At 40.4% G+C, this 16,254-nt stretch overlaps 1 long non-coding RNA gene across 1 annotated transcript; it reads right to left on the reverse strand.

Moving 5' to 3' along the window:
• Positions 1-5,743: 5,743 nt before the first annotated feature.
• LOC115506206 lies at positions 5,744-15,548 on the reverse strand. The gene is made up of 4 exons (XR_004343163.1): positions 15,314-15,548; positions 12,837-13,016; positions 8,263-8,304; positions 5,744-7,125 (listed from the first exon to the last, which is right to left on the reverse strand). It is a non-coding gene; the product is annotated as an uncharacterized LOC115506206 (long non-coding RNA).
• Positions 15,549-16,254: the final 706 nt, after the last annotated feature.

The raw sequence follows: 16,254 nt of genomic DNA on the forward strand, positions 1-16,254 counted from the left end.
AACCAATAACACCTACAATGATTCTGTACCCATCCTGAACTTTTTTCAGTTTCAGTTCAGTATGCAATAAATTACATGAGCTATGTAACACTTTATAATAAAATAGACTTTGTGTTAGACTATTTTGCCCAACGGTAGGCTAATGTAAGTGTTCTGAGTACATTTAAGGTAGGCTAGGTTAAGCTATGATGTCCAGTAGGTTAGATGTATTAAATGTGTTTTTGACTTATGATATTTTCAATTTATGGGTTTATAGGAATGTAACTCCATGATAAACCCAAGGAAATCTGTATTTAAAAGATAGATACTGAAATACAAGTACAGGAGACTTCTTTAAATGAGTGTCCATCTTGAGGATGGCAAGAACTTTCTCATTCTTGCTTTCTATTTAAAGCTACTTTCCTCTCTCTGTATTTTACCTCTTCTACTTAGGGACAACCATGGAGCTCCCACTTCCATCAGACAGTGGTTATTTGGGTAATGGCAAAACCTGCTCATCACCCAAATTGTCCAGGTGATGATGGCATTTAGAATCCATCTGACACAGATGACCCACACCTTAAGAATGAAAGATACTCAGGAGGTAACTGCCTGTCTTCTGTCTCCTCTTTATTACTCAAGGGGATGATCCCACACAATCCCCTGGAATTCTAGTCTCTGACAATTTCCAAAGGCAAGAAATACTTTGCATTTATCCTAAATTTGTCCCCATGAATATGTTCTCTCAACATGCCTTTCATGGATATAGATAATTGCTCATTTCCTCCTTCAGGAATTTGTTGTGGTCCACTGTAGCAGGTTGCTCACTAATCATCAAAAAAGAAAAAAAAAAAGATCCTTTACATTGCATGGAGACTACTACTTGGTTTCTTCTTTTATTAAACTTAGGACACAAATTTTGAATTTTATTTCAGTATCTGTATGTCAATAAGTTGTATATATCCTTGGCTCTTTCTGAATAATTACTCAAACTTTTATATCCCAACTCAGTTGCAAGGTCCAGAGTTACACAGAATACTCTGAAATATTTATATGTAACATTCTAATACATTTCTTTCCTGACTGCTGAATATACAGTATTTCACATGATGATGGTAACATTAATTCATACTTTATACTGTGTTAGGGTCTGGGCTTTGTATTGTAGGTGCTTAACAAAAGGTTGTTAGGAAAAAGAATAAATCAACTAATGTGATTTCCATATTCCCAAGCTTATAAATTATCTATGAATCATTCCATGTTCAACAGTAATTTTCAAATCACAATTTTTGTTAACAATATCCAGTTGTTCCATCCAGTGAGAAGATGATGGTACGGCATAATGGCTAAGCATGGGGACAAGGGGTTGGCCAGTGTTCTGCCCAAGTGTGAATCCCAGCTCTGTCACTCAGTAATGTGTGACTGTGCAAGGTATGCAAAGGCCCCCTTAAAAAAACCCACACCACTGAGTTGTGAACGCTTGTGAAAGCCTCTTAGCATGGCCACTGCCAAAGAGTAAGCTTTCAATAAATGTTGGCATGGTGGCATGGGCTGAATGTTTGTGTCCTCCCAAAACTCACATGTTAAGACTGTAAGCCCCAATATAATGGTATTAGGAGGTAGGATCTTTGGGATCTTTGGAAGAACCTATGAATGAGATTAGTACCCTTATGAAAGGGACCCCAGAGAGTGTCCTAGCCCTTCTTCTGCCATGTGAGGGCACAGCAAATGGGCTCTCACTGACAACAAATATGCCAGCACCATGATCTCAGACTATCCAGCCTTTCAGAATTGTGAGAAATAAGTTTCTGTTGTTTATAAGCCACTCAATCTATTGCATTTGTTATCTCAGCCCAAACTGACTATAAGACACATAGCATCACCCCTCTGGTGGGGGCAGGATTTCAACTTTCTGATTGTTCAATGACTAAAAGGAGGAGAATCACCCTTTCAGAGGTTAGAGTTTAGGTAATGGTGTCCGATTGAATGAGAATGCATCTTTGTCAAAAGGCTACTGTTTCTCTTTTGGGTTCCCTCCCTCTTATTCTCACTCCGCTCACTCTCTGCTTCCATGAATTCTGTGATAGAAATCACATTCTATGTGCTGTTTCCTGATCTCACATCCATTCCTATCCCAGCCTATGCTGCTTTCTTCACTGCTCCAAGCACATGGTCGCCCGTCAATACCGTGAACTTGGGTCTTTCTCCCCTGCTATTCTGCCAAACTTGTACTCATGCTCTGTACGACATCTGCCTTCACTCCCTTTACTGCAAAGCTGCAGAGTGCTATTGGAGAAACCAACAATACTGCAGACTGTGCTTCTGTGTGTGTGTGTGTTCTCCCACCTTACCCAGTAAACAATCCTTTTACACACCTCAGTGAGTTTCCTCTCCAATTCTTCACAGCAGCATTTCATCTCATCTACTCTTCTTTTCAATGTCCCTGACATTCCCCTGCCAACCTTGTTCTCAACACACACTGGACCAACAAATTGAAATTTCTAGTTAAAGTAGAAATTTGTCATTTGAGAGAATGCATGCCTGAACACAGATATAAGGCCGTTTTTCCTCAGATCGAGATTCTCTAAGTCAGTTTATTGGTGGTGGGCAGGATCTGTTTCAGAATCATGGTGGAAAGGTCTCTAGGTTGCTCCCTGTCTACGGCTGGTGCTCCTGGAACACCCACAGTAGGAAGAGCTCCTGCATCTAAAGGAGTCAGTCAAGCCTGCATCATAGGTTAAGATTAGATCAAGAGAACTAGTTCTGCAAGGAAAATGAAACAATCTGCAATCCATTTTAGGATGTGCCTTTGGGTGAGATTCATCTGCTCCAATTCCCTGGTGCCTCATTTCCGTGCCAATCAGAAGGCACCCATTTCTTGACAATTTTGCTGTTTTCTTTCTTCTGGCACATTTGATCAGCTAATATTGAAAGCTCTCCCATCTGTGAGCTGTCAATAGCTTTACCATCACAAGTGTCTCCCAGGCCAGGCAGCTGTCGAAGCCTATTTAACAGCTCACAACATTGACTGGATTTGGCAGGAACTTACTTGGGAAGTACTGAACCAAAAGGCTAGCTGGTGTTTCATTTGATTAACTGAAAATCTAGACATTCATTTTACTGACCATGTTCCCAGAAGCAAGCAGCTGTGGTCAAGGGCCCCTGTTCAGGGTTTCTGAGCTGAGCCAAGACATTCACTCCTTGACAACAAAGGCACGCTGGGAGCAGCCTATCAGAGCTTGGGAGTGAAGGAATGTTCTGGCTAATGAGTGCCAGACAAACATCTTTGATATGTATTGAGTTCTTCAGTTCAACTAAATACATTTATTCTTTTGCTGCTGAAGAAGGGGCTTGCTGTGCTCAAAGTCCCCAAACTGTCCAAAAGATCTGAACCACTCTCCGACAGATACTTGCCGGGATTACTGCAGTATCTTCTAATCAGTTTTCCTGCTTCCTCCCTTGCACCCATTTTCTGGAGTGGTATTTTTAAATTTTTTTTTTTTTCAACGTTTATTTATTTTTGGGACAGAGAGAGACAGAGCATGAACGGGGGAGGGGCAGAGAGAGAGGGAGACACAGAATCGGAAACAGGCTCCAGGCTCTGAGCCATCAGCCCAGAGCCCGACGCGGGGCTCGAACTCACGGACCGCGAGATCGTGACCTGGCTGAAGTCGGACGCTTAACCGACTGCGCCACCCAGGCGCCCCTGGAGTGGTATTTTTAAAAGGCAGATCTGTTCATGCCATTGGACTGCCTAAACTTTTCTCATGGTTTCCATCATGCCTCAAATAAAACCCATGTTTCTTATCCTGACTTACAAGGACCAGCCAATCTGCCTAAGCTCACTTCCCATGATTCTTCCTCACCAGTGTACCAGGCACACTGTTCTTCCTAACCCTGAGCATGCTGAGTTCACGGGTGGCTTAGGAACTTTATGCTTGCTATTTATGCACTCTGCCTGGAATGCCCAGAATAATTTTCTCAGTTAAACTTTCCTAATGTCATTGAAAACGAATTGGTACAAATAAACAGAATTTGAATGAGTGTAAGTTTATTTAGCCTGCTTTCTGGGACATACAAGCACAAACAGAGCTTTCTGTCTCACCTACCATTCTTGGAACGTATTAATATTATATCCGTGGTTGTCACATTTTTTTTAATACTAGAAATTATGCTCTTCTGGGGCACCTGTGTGGCTCAGTCAGTTAAGTGTCTGACTTCGGCTGAGGTCATGATCGCATGGTGTGTGAATTCGAGCCCTGCATTGGGCTCTGTGTGGACAGTATGGAGTCCACCTGGGATTCTTTCTCTCTCCCTCTCTCTCTAAAAGTAAATAAATAAAACAAAAGAAATTATGCTATTCATTTATGTAAGAAACTGGCATATAGTATCTATATGCCAGTGGTCTAGTTCATAGCTAAAGACTTTAATAGGTTAAATTCCAACTACCACTCGGGATCTTTAAAAATTTTTTTCTTTTTGAAAGAGAGAGAAATAGAGCGTTAAGTGGGGGAGGGGCAGAGAGAAGGGGAGACACGGAATCCGAAGCAGACTCCAGGCTCTGAGCTGTCAGCACAGAGCCTGACGTGGGGCTCAAACTTGTGAACCACGAGATCATGACCTCAGCTGAAGTGGGACACTTAAATAATATTTTAAGATCCAGAGAGGTAGATGGAGGGGTGCCTGGATGGCTCAGTTGGTTAAGGCTCTAACAACTCAATCCTGGCTTTTAAGGTAAAGGCTAAGCTGCTATCAGAAAAAGCCCCAAATATACAGTGACTTAAAGGAGGTAAATGTTTATTTCTCTGTCCTGTAATAGTCCAATGTAGCCTAGTGGGTCAATTCTTCTCTATAAGGGTATTCAACAATGCAGATTCCCTCCATATTAAATGTTCTGCTGATCCTTAGGGCTCATTCCTCCCCTACGAAGTCAAATTGGCTCATAGCCATATCTAAGGTGTAAGACCTTAGCCATATCTAAGGTCCCAGACAAAAAAAGAGGGAAAGTAATTTCCTTTTAATCAAGTGGTGCGGAAATTACACTCATTACTGCTGATCACTTTCCACAGAAGCACTAAGTCCTCTGGCCACACCTAGATGCAAGGGGGCTGGGAAACATAGACTCTACCTGGGCAACCAAATCCAAATAACAATGGAAGAACAGACTGTGGGGGGCAACTAGCTGTCTTCCATACTCATGTAGGCAGTGCTACCTTTCATGAGTAAACGATTGACACAAAGATTATACTCTTCTCTCTCATCCAGCACTGATCTACTAGATAAATGCAAGAAAGGAATAACAGAGACCAAAATATTATCTTTATTACTTACCAAGTCCAGGGTGGAGGATATGGCTTTGTGTATGTTAACCACAGGAGCTTTACAATGCTGAATTGCAGGAGGAGACACACATCATCAAGTTTAAGGCAGCACTGAACCAAGGCAACTCTTCCTTGTGGTGGGGAAGAGTGTGCCCTTGAAGGAGCAGGAGAACATATTCTCTCTGTAGGCAGATTGCTCCCAAAAGGAAGGGTGGCCAGAATTCAGCCAAGTATTCTTAATTTTTTTTAATGTTTATTTATTTTTGAGACAGAGAGAGACAGAGCGTTAATGGGGGAGGGTCCGAGAGAGAGAGGGAGACACAGAATCTGAAACAGGCTCCAGGCTCTGAGCTGTCAGCACAGAGCCCGACGCGGGGCTCGATCTCATGGACCGCAAGATCATGACCTGAGCCGAAGTTGGACACTTAACCGACTGAGCCATCCAGGCGCCCCTCAGCCAAGTATTCTAATGCTCAGTTGTTCTAATCAAATTTACTAAGTATGTTATTAGTTCCACCTCTCCTGAGGTGGTGTGAGTGAAGGAGTGGAGACAGCCTGGCATGCATTCTCTCCAAGGAGGAAATCACGCATCTGAGTGCAATTAAACTAAACTAGATATCAATGCATTTCTAAAATCCCCAGTTCTCTACCACCCACCAGTCTAAAGTCTTGTGTCTAAAGCCAATCCCCCCTCCAAAGCTCCATGCTGTATCTCTGCTCGTACTAATTTCTGTGGCATAGATTTTTCCCTCTTGCTTTTCTCTAAGATTTTTTTCCCACCGACTTCCCCTCCACAAGCAAATGAACCCATATCTTTCCCATCTTAAAGAAAAACTTCTTTCAACCTTGGATTCTCTTCTAGCTGTAGTTTAATGTCTGCTCTTACCTTCATAAATAAGCCTCTTGAAAGAGTACTCTGAATTCAATTCTTCATTTTCTGTTCATTCCTCAACCCACAGGAATCTGATTTCTGCTACCACCACTAACTGAAATTGTTCTTACTAATTTCCAAATTAAATGGATATTAGCCAGTCTTTATCTCACTTGACCCCTCACAGATTAATATCCTTGACCACTCTATTTTTTGAAAGTCTTCGCCCCTCCAAGGTTTCCATGACAATCATTTCTGTTTCTTTTTATTTCCTTAAGAAGTGTCTTCATTCTCTCCACTCTGTAAATGTTGGTATTCCCCTGGAATTCGTCTTTGATCTTCTCTTCCCTCATTACACACACACTCCTTGGGTAAGCATCTAAATCACCAATATACTAATCACCAATACACAGTGATTCCCAAATTACACCACTAGCCTAGCTCTCTCTCCTAAGCATCCTACCAAATACCCAATTACTAGATATCTTTCCAGGGATGCCCCTCAATTCAGCATGTCCAGGCTAAATCCATTAGCTTCTACCTCGACCTGGACATTAACATTCCCCAGTCACCCCGGTCAGGAACCTGCGAATCATCTCCCATTTCACCTGCTTCTTTAAAAGTCTCATTTAGTTCTATATAAAAATTACACTCAAACCAACCGCTTCTTCCTTTGTTATCATTACCTCATGTAGGTCCAGACCTCATCCATATTCATCTGTACCTACTGCTTCGGCGCCTGGGCTTTCTGTTCTGGCGGGGATAAAGATCCTTCGTACCACTGCCGGAGCGATTGTTCTCAACCATGATTTAAATCCTAAATATTAGTCAACAATTATAAAGTAACTGCTCTTGACAATATCTTTTGTTTCTGATAATTCCAGCTGCACCCTTGCGCCAAACTCCCAATCTTCCAAAAATTTGCCTTCTGTGCTTCTATGAGGCTGGAGACTCCTAGAGAAAAATAATGCAATGAACAAATTGACTTCCTTACAAATTTATGGCCTCTGTTCAGCAATTGTTTTTTGTTCCCTCCTCACCGTTTCCCCATAACATCCACTGGGAATCGTTAATACTTTCCTCAGAATCCTGACATAATCACCACTTACCTCACCTCTGACAGGTAACATGGCCTCCATCAGAGGAGGGGAGAGAACATCAACCCAATTGAGATTTTTGTTTTAGAGTAGTTAATGCTAACATATACTTAAGATAAATTAGGTAGCAGGACCCTGTCTAAATCTCTACTAGATTGTGAAATACCATCAGGATGGAAAATAACTTAACTTCACAATAAAGTCTAAGTTTCCTCACATAATATATAAGGTCCTTCATGACTCTGCTCCTGCTTGTCTCTGGCTATCCCTGGGTATTCCCCACCTGCAACCTACCAAACCACATCCTCCACAAGAAACTACTTGGAGTAGCCTTTGCATAGACTATTTGCTCAGCCCAGATTAGATAATGGAATGACACTTTTGAAGCTTCTAGAACTTTACCTAATTTTAGATCAAAGTGATCACCATGATCTGTCACATAAACAAAAGTAACAAAATGGTGTTCAGTGCTACATAGAATTCTCTATAGCAACACTGCCCAACCCCCACAGAACCACATACATACCCAACACCCTAGACTCAGAAAAAGCTGGGGCAGCTTCAAAGGAGTTATCATTTAAACATATTTTAACCATAACTCTATTCTATTTTTTTTAAGTTTATTTATTTTTAGAGAGAGAGCACATGACCATGAGGAGGGGAGGGGCAGGGAGAAAGATTCCCAAGCAGGTTCCACACTCTATGCTGAGCCTGACTTGGGGTTCCATCTCACGACTGTGAGATCATGACCTGAGCCTTGAGATCATGACTGAAGCCAAAAACCAAGAGTCAGACACTTAACCAACTGGGCCATACAAGCTCCCCTATTTTTTACTTTGTACATAAACTCTATTCAGGGCTTAAACTCATGACTCTCAGACCAAGAGTCGCATACTCCACCGACTGAGCCAGCCAAGCGCCCCACCATAATTCTATTCTAAAGCAAGATAATAAATGCTAAATTCATTGTTTCTCAGTTTTCTTCTCCACTTACTCTGTGATGTGAGGTGTGAAGAAGGCTGGTCCTGTGTTAGTTCTGGGAGAAGATAAAAATTTTACAGTGACTTGAAACAAAATCTGACTAAAACTGTATTAATTTTATTATATAGGGGGCTATAAAATAATTTTAAGTATCATTGCTATAGGATACATATTTTAAGTGCAACCAACACCAGTTAAAAAAAAAAAAAAAAGTCCTGAAATGCCATTTTAGGATCTGACATATAAAAAACCTGACAGAGTTTTTGGAGCATTTTCTTAGTATGCTTTTGCCACATACAAGAAAATAGCATTTCCAGTATTATAGTACATATTAAACCAGATTAGCATCCCCTCATTACCTTTCTGTCTCCTCTAATCAACTGCATATTCCTGGAAGGCACAGTCTTTGTATCTCCAGAGTAGAACAGTCTTAAACCCCATTAATGAATAATGAATGAAAGCTCCTGGAGCTTCCAGGGTCAAGGTTAAGAGTACTTAATCATGTAATTAGTACTTCAAAAGGCATGGGAAATTGTGTCACATGCTGAATTTTACAGCCCAAGTGACTGGCAAGGTGTCACAACAGTACTTTACTCCTCTCAGGTGTTCACCCTCTGTTCCTTCATTTCTGTGTGAAATTTATTATTTTTTGGTTTGTGTTTTCCTTTTTCCTCTCTCCTGCTTTTATCCCTCCTCCATACAGCTGTTCCTTATGGAAATAAATTACATTTAGATGTTTATTGAATAAACTTGAGTTTTCCTGGACTAAATATTATGTTTCATTAACAACTTTTTCTCAGAACGAGTCTGTCTAGATTGCTTTGACTTCTTAGGTCTTTATTATTTTGACAATGTTCATTAAGAGGTACTTAATATGAAATACGGTAAGTATATTTTTTAAAAGCACATAGTGTATTAATAAGATATTATCACTGTCTCCTACTCTTTTCATTTTCCTCCTTAAAGAAATAGAATAATATGTATGAGGCAGAAACAGAAATGGACTTTTTAAGTTCTACTTCTTGATTATACATAAGGTATAATTTGCTGGAAATTCAGTAACTCAAGAAATTAATAGTCATTTTGGTATCTATACTTAAACACTAAAAAGTGCTTTGTATAAGGTACCTTAAGTAAGTGGACTTCATGAAAATTATCTGAAATAGAAACACCACTTTGAACCAAGAGTTACTTGTGGACCACATGTAAATTCAAAAATGGGTTCTACCATCATTAACATATATACAAACTTTTATGCAGTAAAAGCTATTATACTGCCAGATTGGGTACAGATCTGCGTGCTACTTTATGTCACAAGTTAGGGGTGTGTGTTTTAGAGCTGAGTTTCAGATATCTTTTGCAATGTATTTCAGCTATAGTGATATTTCTTTTTCCTTTGTCTTTCTAATGAAATATAGGAACTGCTGAAGCATAAGCCTAAAATCATCTTGAACATCAATGGCTACAGTCACTCCAATAGATAGCATACACATTAGTCTTCTAATGGTCTGTGACTAAAAACATGGAGGCGATCCAGTCGGTAAAGTAGCTTTACAGTTAATGATCAGTGTCTGGAAAAAAATTCCTGAATGTTTTATCCATTCATTTAGCAGATGCTTATTAAATACAGGCTAGGCCAGGTGATGGGTGCTAGGAATTCAGTAGTGAGCAAAGCAGAGTAGTCCCTTGCAACTCCTGGTGTTTACAGTCCAGTTGAAATGCAAATTTTTATGAAGAAATTATTAGAGGTCTATGAAAGGAGGATGGCCATGGGGTTAAGGACACATAAATCCCAGTCTGAGGGGTCAGCAATGAACAAAACATATACGTATGAGATTTAATTTCCCCAACCTCATCATTTATGCACATGATAATATCTCTTGAGTTAATGTTGGCTAAACACTACTCTTTGGAGGAGGTGAAGAAACACTCACCTGAAATACCCTTCTCAATGCTGCTCTGAATAAAAGTTATAGTCAAGGGCACAATGTAAATGTTATTCAATAGGGAAAAAAAAGTCTACTCAGTGCCTACTAAGTGCTAGAGAATAAGACAAACATGTCTCAGCCCTTAGGAAGCTTCCAATCTAAGAAAAGACGGCTGTGGAAGAACAACAAAACTTGACGAGCGTGTCAAGAGGAGAAGCTGAGGGAAGTTATAATGAAGAAGTAAAGCCAGTCAGCCAGTAGCAGAAGACTTCAGAGAGATTTGAAGATAAGTAAATAGCTCTGACTTTGGCATCTTCAGGGTTCTGTGAGAATCGCAATTTAACTGCTCTGCCTCAAACAGTGTGTCCTTTCACCTGATTTTTTCTTAAAATGCCCCCCAACACATATACCCTCCCCGGTGTTGAATGGCCTAGGACTTGGTAACTCAGGTAAGATCATCTCTAAGTGTAAGAGAAAAAGATTCTTTTACCCTCGGTGCTCTTTTTATTCAACTTTTCTTTCCTCCCTTCTTACTATTAACAAAGTAGCAAGACTCTTAGAGCAAAAATTCGAGTGTAGGCCTAGGCCAGAGAAGTCAAAGAGACCTCTTTGCTTTCTTTTTATCTAGGCTTTAGGCCAACAGCACAAAAGGAGTCCTTGTAGAAATCTATGACTCAGCCTTGCTCACTAGGGCTCTGGGTTAATGCCAGAGACTTATTGTAAAGAATGTGCGTGTGTGTATGCTTACACTTTTCCACTGGTCCCCAAGGCATCAGAAGATGGCTGATTTATTTTTCACAGACTTGGGGGGTCCCAAAAGAGCCTCTTTTTATCAAAGCTCTAACAGAAGACAAGAAGGCAACAAGACGTTGCTTTCTTTTAAGAAATGTACTCAATTACTTGAAATAGTTTTGTTGTTCCTTAGGCATAAAACACCATTCCACATTCACATTCTTTATCCCACTTTAAGGATAGAGGAGGGAGGAGGGTTGACTGCACTGGCAGATCATAGAATACTAATTAAGCTGCTTTTTTCAAGGGCACAGTTTTCCAAGAGGCTATAGGTCACTGCAAGCCTCTCTGTTGCTGGCAGGATGGGGGTGGGGGGGGCACAGAAAGGTTATCCTCTCCCTAAGTTTGGGGCCCAACAAAGTTTACTTCAGCAACACACAGGGGAGCTAACAGGGTCCTCTTTGGCTTTCGCTCCATTTCCATTAGTGCTCACTGAAGTCTCAGGGCTGGCTGCCTTTGAAGCTTGAAAGGAAGAGAGAGCAATCCTAGGAGCCTGCTTTCGCCTGAGGCTATTTAGGCCAAACAAGCTTAGAAAAAGAAGCCTTTCATGTGTTCAGCCCAGTTTAGTAGAGCTTTGTACTGTGGCTTGAAGCCAAATTCCCAACTAATAAAATTTTTCACTGTTGTTGTTTGGTTATTTTTGCCCTTGATTTTGCTTTATGAGAATATACCTCTCAGAAGTATTGGGGAGGATATAATTACTTGAGGCAATTTCAGGGACATCCTTGGTACTGTCTGGCAAAACATCATTAAATAGTACCCTGACTCACTCGAATTTCTAAACAACGTAAGCAGGAAAAACTGACTAGAAGTAAAAATGCTATTTTTGTTTGCAGAATACAGTTTACTGGTGTTGGTATCAGTAAAGGCCCTGATAAGAGGGTATACAGACCAATAAAACATTTACAAACCAGACCATGGAGTTCAACAAATCTTGACGGTGAACCCAAGACCGCCCACACTGAACAAAGGGTGCCCATGCTAGTACACACACCTGTTCATCTGTTTTCTGGGGTTTCAAATTCGAGAGCTATCAAATGTTAAGAGAAACACAAATTATTTGAATACCAGTAATAAAATCAGGTCTACTGTGAGTCACACCGCGGCCACATTGAAATTGGGTGATGAACGGAACTACCAATCGCCACACCGGTTTCCAAAAACCAATGCTCAAGACTTCTCATTGCACATATGTTTAGAAACGGATATTACCTGCTGCTTGCAAGAGCATCCTGTAAATTCTGACTTTTGTGTACTGAGTCTCAAAGATATCTGCCCAGATGGTTTCATCTGCTGTTTCTAGAAAGCCTGGGAGGTGGACAGGAGCCATGGCTATTCCCTTAGTTGAGTTACTAGCTGCTCTCCTTATTCATCAGGGAATTTGCATGTATAATCTGGAAATGTGTATTAAATTTCACAGTGGTTTTTTAAAAAAAAATTTTTGTAATGTTTTTATTTATTTTTGAGACAGAGAGAGACAGAGCATGAACAGGGGAGGGGCAGAGAGAGAGAGGGAGACACAGAATCCGAAGCAGGCTCCAGGCTCTGAGCTGTCAGCACAGAGCCCTATGCGGGACTCAAACTCATGGACTGCGACATCGTTACCTGAGCTGAAGTCGGACACTTAACCGACTGAGCCACCCAGGTGCCCCAAATTTTACAGTGTTTTGAAAAAGAAGCAAAAGTATTAGTTTCATAATACAGACCACAAAACTAAAGCTGGAATAATGTGGATATTGCTAGGATTCTCAGTTATGATGTAAAGGCGTCATGTTTATTCAGAAAGCACATGAATTGTAGACAGCTGATAAAGATTTTTCTACTCCCTTTGCTAGATGATCCCACCCATTGCCATGGCTTTACTAACCATTAAAATGCTGGTGCCTTCTGAATTTTGCGTCTCCAGGTTGTATTTCTCTTCTGTGTTCTGACTGGTATATTCTAATGCTTGCTGAACTTTTGCAGGGGAAAATGCCAGCTTGATTCAAACTGTTTTAAGGCATGATCAGGGCTGGTCTTGCATAGAGCTGAGACTCCGTGGCAGCATCTGCAGATAAGTAAGTTAAAGAAGGCAATTTATGCAGGCAACAAAAGCAGATGGCCTTCATCAAGCTGATGTGCTAAAACTGCTTTAGTTTATTCTTTATAACGCATTTTCTCTCTTTGTGATGATATGGACTGTGTTTAATCCCAAACCATTTTTGTTCTTTTACAGACTCCAAAAGTCAGTTAGATAAATCATTAGGCTAAAAACAGAAGACTTCAGAGGCACCTGGGTGGCTCCATTGGTTGAGTGGCCTACTCTCGATTTTGACTCAGGTCATGATCCCAGGGTCATGGGATCTAGCTTCCTGTCAGGCTCATCACTGAGCATAGAGCCTGCTTGTCTCTCTCTCTCTCTCTCTCTCTCTCTCTCTCTCTCTCTCTCTCTCTCTCACCCCCTCCCCACCCCATGCCCCTCACCCCTGCATGCACTCTCTCTAAATTAAAATTTAAAAACAATTTTTTTTTAAACAGAAGATTTCAAATAAGCACAGTTTACCAATAGGTTGACCCATGGTGGACAGATGAAATATCTCCCATAAATGAAATATCTACACAGACATTACTAAAACATAACATGAGGTTACCTGGTGTTATGCTAACATGCTCAAACAATATTTGCAAGGCAGGTTTGCAAAAGAAAATAATGCAACTAATTGTTTACAACTGAAATAATGATCATCCCCTCATTTTTAGGAAATGGGTATTTCAAAATATTAATTCATGGAAAAGCTCACCATGGAAACAGGAGCTCCTGCTTCAAGTAATTAAGACAAAAAATTTATATAGACCTTTCTATGAGATGTTAGTGATCATTAAAAAACCATATTCTAGCCAGAACTGTATGAAGGCATGATTTCTGCTGACTTCAATAGATTACACCTTTGCATAAACTCAGCTGAAATATTTATACCCAGGGAGGTATGTTTTTCCAAGTTCATTTCTGAGGACATTTACACAATGAAGTTTCTCTTTAGTATCTGCCTATGCTTGCCCTTATTTCTCGTTTTCACTTGACTATATTTCATATAATAGCAAACACTGTTTCACTAGGGGCAATATTTTTCTGTTTGTCTGAGAATATGAGTGTTTTTATAAGTGAATGCTTTAAGTCTTAAAAACACAGGACAACTTTATTCTTTGCCACGTTTGATTTTTTCTCTTTTGTGTTTTGAGGTTGAAACTGAACCCCTGGCTGGTTTCATATTTTTCTACTTATATATTTTATTTGAAAACATCCATATGAAAACCTGGATGAAAAATATTGAAAGAAGATTCACTCCAAGAAGCAAAATGGCTTTGAGTCAAACAACAATCTTACTCAGAGCGAAGAAACAGCAACATCAGCACAAAACTGATTTTGTTGTTGGCTGTTACCTGAGTAGGTGTTTAAAATACCAAGGTGCTCCGGGCTGCTTTAATTTCATAGAACAAGGGATCTCCTGCGGCGCCTGGGTGGTTCAGTCAGTTAAGCGTTCAACTTTGGCTCAGGTCATGGTCTCCCGGTTCGTGGGTTCAAGCCCCACACTGGGCTCTGCGCTGACATCTCAGGGCCTAAAGCCTACTTCGGATTCTGTGTGTGTCTCTCTCATGCTTTGTCTCTCTCTCTCTCTCTCAAAAATAAACATTAAAAAAAATTTCTTTAAAAGAACAAGGCATCTCATGTTACCCTTTCCCAAAGGTTATATCAGTTTATCAAACATAATATTATCAATACCAATAGTACTGAGATGAGCTGTATACAGAATTTTAATAGTAAAAAAAAAAAAAAGGCAATTCACTAAAATGCTATGCATAGGGGCGCCTGGGTGGCTCAGTCGGTTAAGCGTCCGACTTCAGCTCAGGTCACGATCTCACGGTCCGGGAGTTCGAGCCTCATGTGGGGCTCTGAGCTGATGGCTCAGAGCCTGGAGCCTGCTTCTGGTTCTGTGTCTCCCTCTCTCTCTCTGCCCCTCCCCCGTTCATGCTCTGTCTCTCTCTGTCTCAAAAATAAATAAACGTTAAAAAAAAAATTAAAATGCTATGCACCTACAAATATATACAAATACGCTCGATGTTTCTACCTAATAAACTAGTAACCACCATATGGCATTCTAAGATTATAGCAAATACCTAGGTATTTAAATGAAAATGTCATTTCGTTACCTTTTTCAGAACTTAAGCTAAATTTGAGTACGTCAGTGATGCCGTTTGTTTTTGTCTTTTGTTTTCTGTTGGGACTATAGTTTCTCAATGTCGTAAATATTTTACTTAAAATGAATTTGGACTGAGTAAACTGTTGAGAATGTTGTTTATTTTTACCTGCATGCCTCGTGCACTGGTGAGGAGAGCAACTCAGCACCTACTCTTGCCCCGCAAGCCGCCTACGCAGAGATTCCTTAGTAGGAATTCCTCACAAGGGATACTCCAGCTTCGCCATCTAATCCCGGAAAGACAACTTTGGACAGAGCTGTGTTCACTGAGCATGAGCGACAGAGACCACACTGCACTCTCCTATTTCCATTTGTAGAATGGATACCATTTGGAGAATGGAAGTTGATACCTTAAATTGCAAATAAACAAACATCAAAATCAATTAAATTTGTATTAGAGAAGGTTAGGACAGAAATCACAGAGGAGATTTTTTAAAAAAATCATCATTTGTAAATCCAACACCCAAAGGAGAGCATTTTGGTGTATTTCCTTCCAGTACTTTTATGCATACTTATTTTCAGTATATGTTTGCTACACAGTAAATATACATTTTTTGTGTCCAAGATAAGTCTGCCTAGTATAAAAGGAGATATCACACAAGTTAGGCACTGAGTGAAAAAGAGGAAGTGAGTCAAAATAAAAAATGAGGGGCGCCTGAGTGGTTCAGTCGATTAAGCCTCCAACTCTTGGTTTCTGCTCAGGTCATGGTCTCATAGTTCATGAGTTTGAGTCCCATGTCTGGTTCTGCACTGACAGTGAAGAGCCTGCTTGGGATATTCTCTCTCTCTCTCTCTCTCTCTCTCTCTCTCTCTCTCTCTCTCCCTTGCTCTCTGCCTCTCCCCCACCTGTGCCCTCTCTCCCTCTCAAAAATAAACTTATAAAAATAAAAAATAAAAAATAAAAAATAATGATATGAAACATTAAAGTACTAGGAGAGAGGGTAGAATCAGATTTTCACATTACCTACATCACGTTGAAGACAGTGGGAGTTATTAAGGAAGATGTCCTTCCCAATAAAAGAATCTAATAAGGGGGACGCCTGGGTGGCT

Source organism: Lynx canadensis, chromosome F2 (genome assembly GCF_007474595.2).
Source record: "Lynx canadensis isolate LIC74 chromosome F2, mLynCan4.pri.v2, whole genome shotgun sequence".
Taxonomy (NCBI): domain Eukaryota; kingdom Metazoa; phylum Chordata; class Mammalia; order Carnivora; family Felidae; genus Lynx; species Lynx canadensis.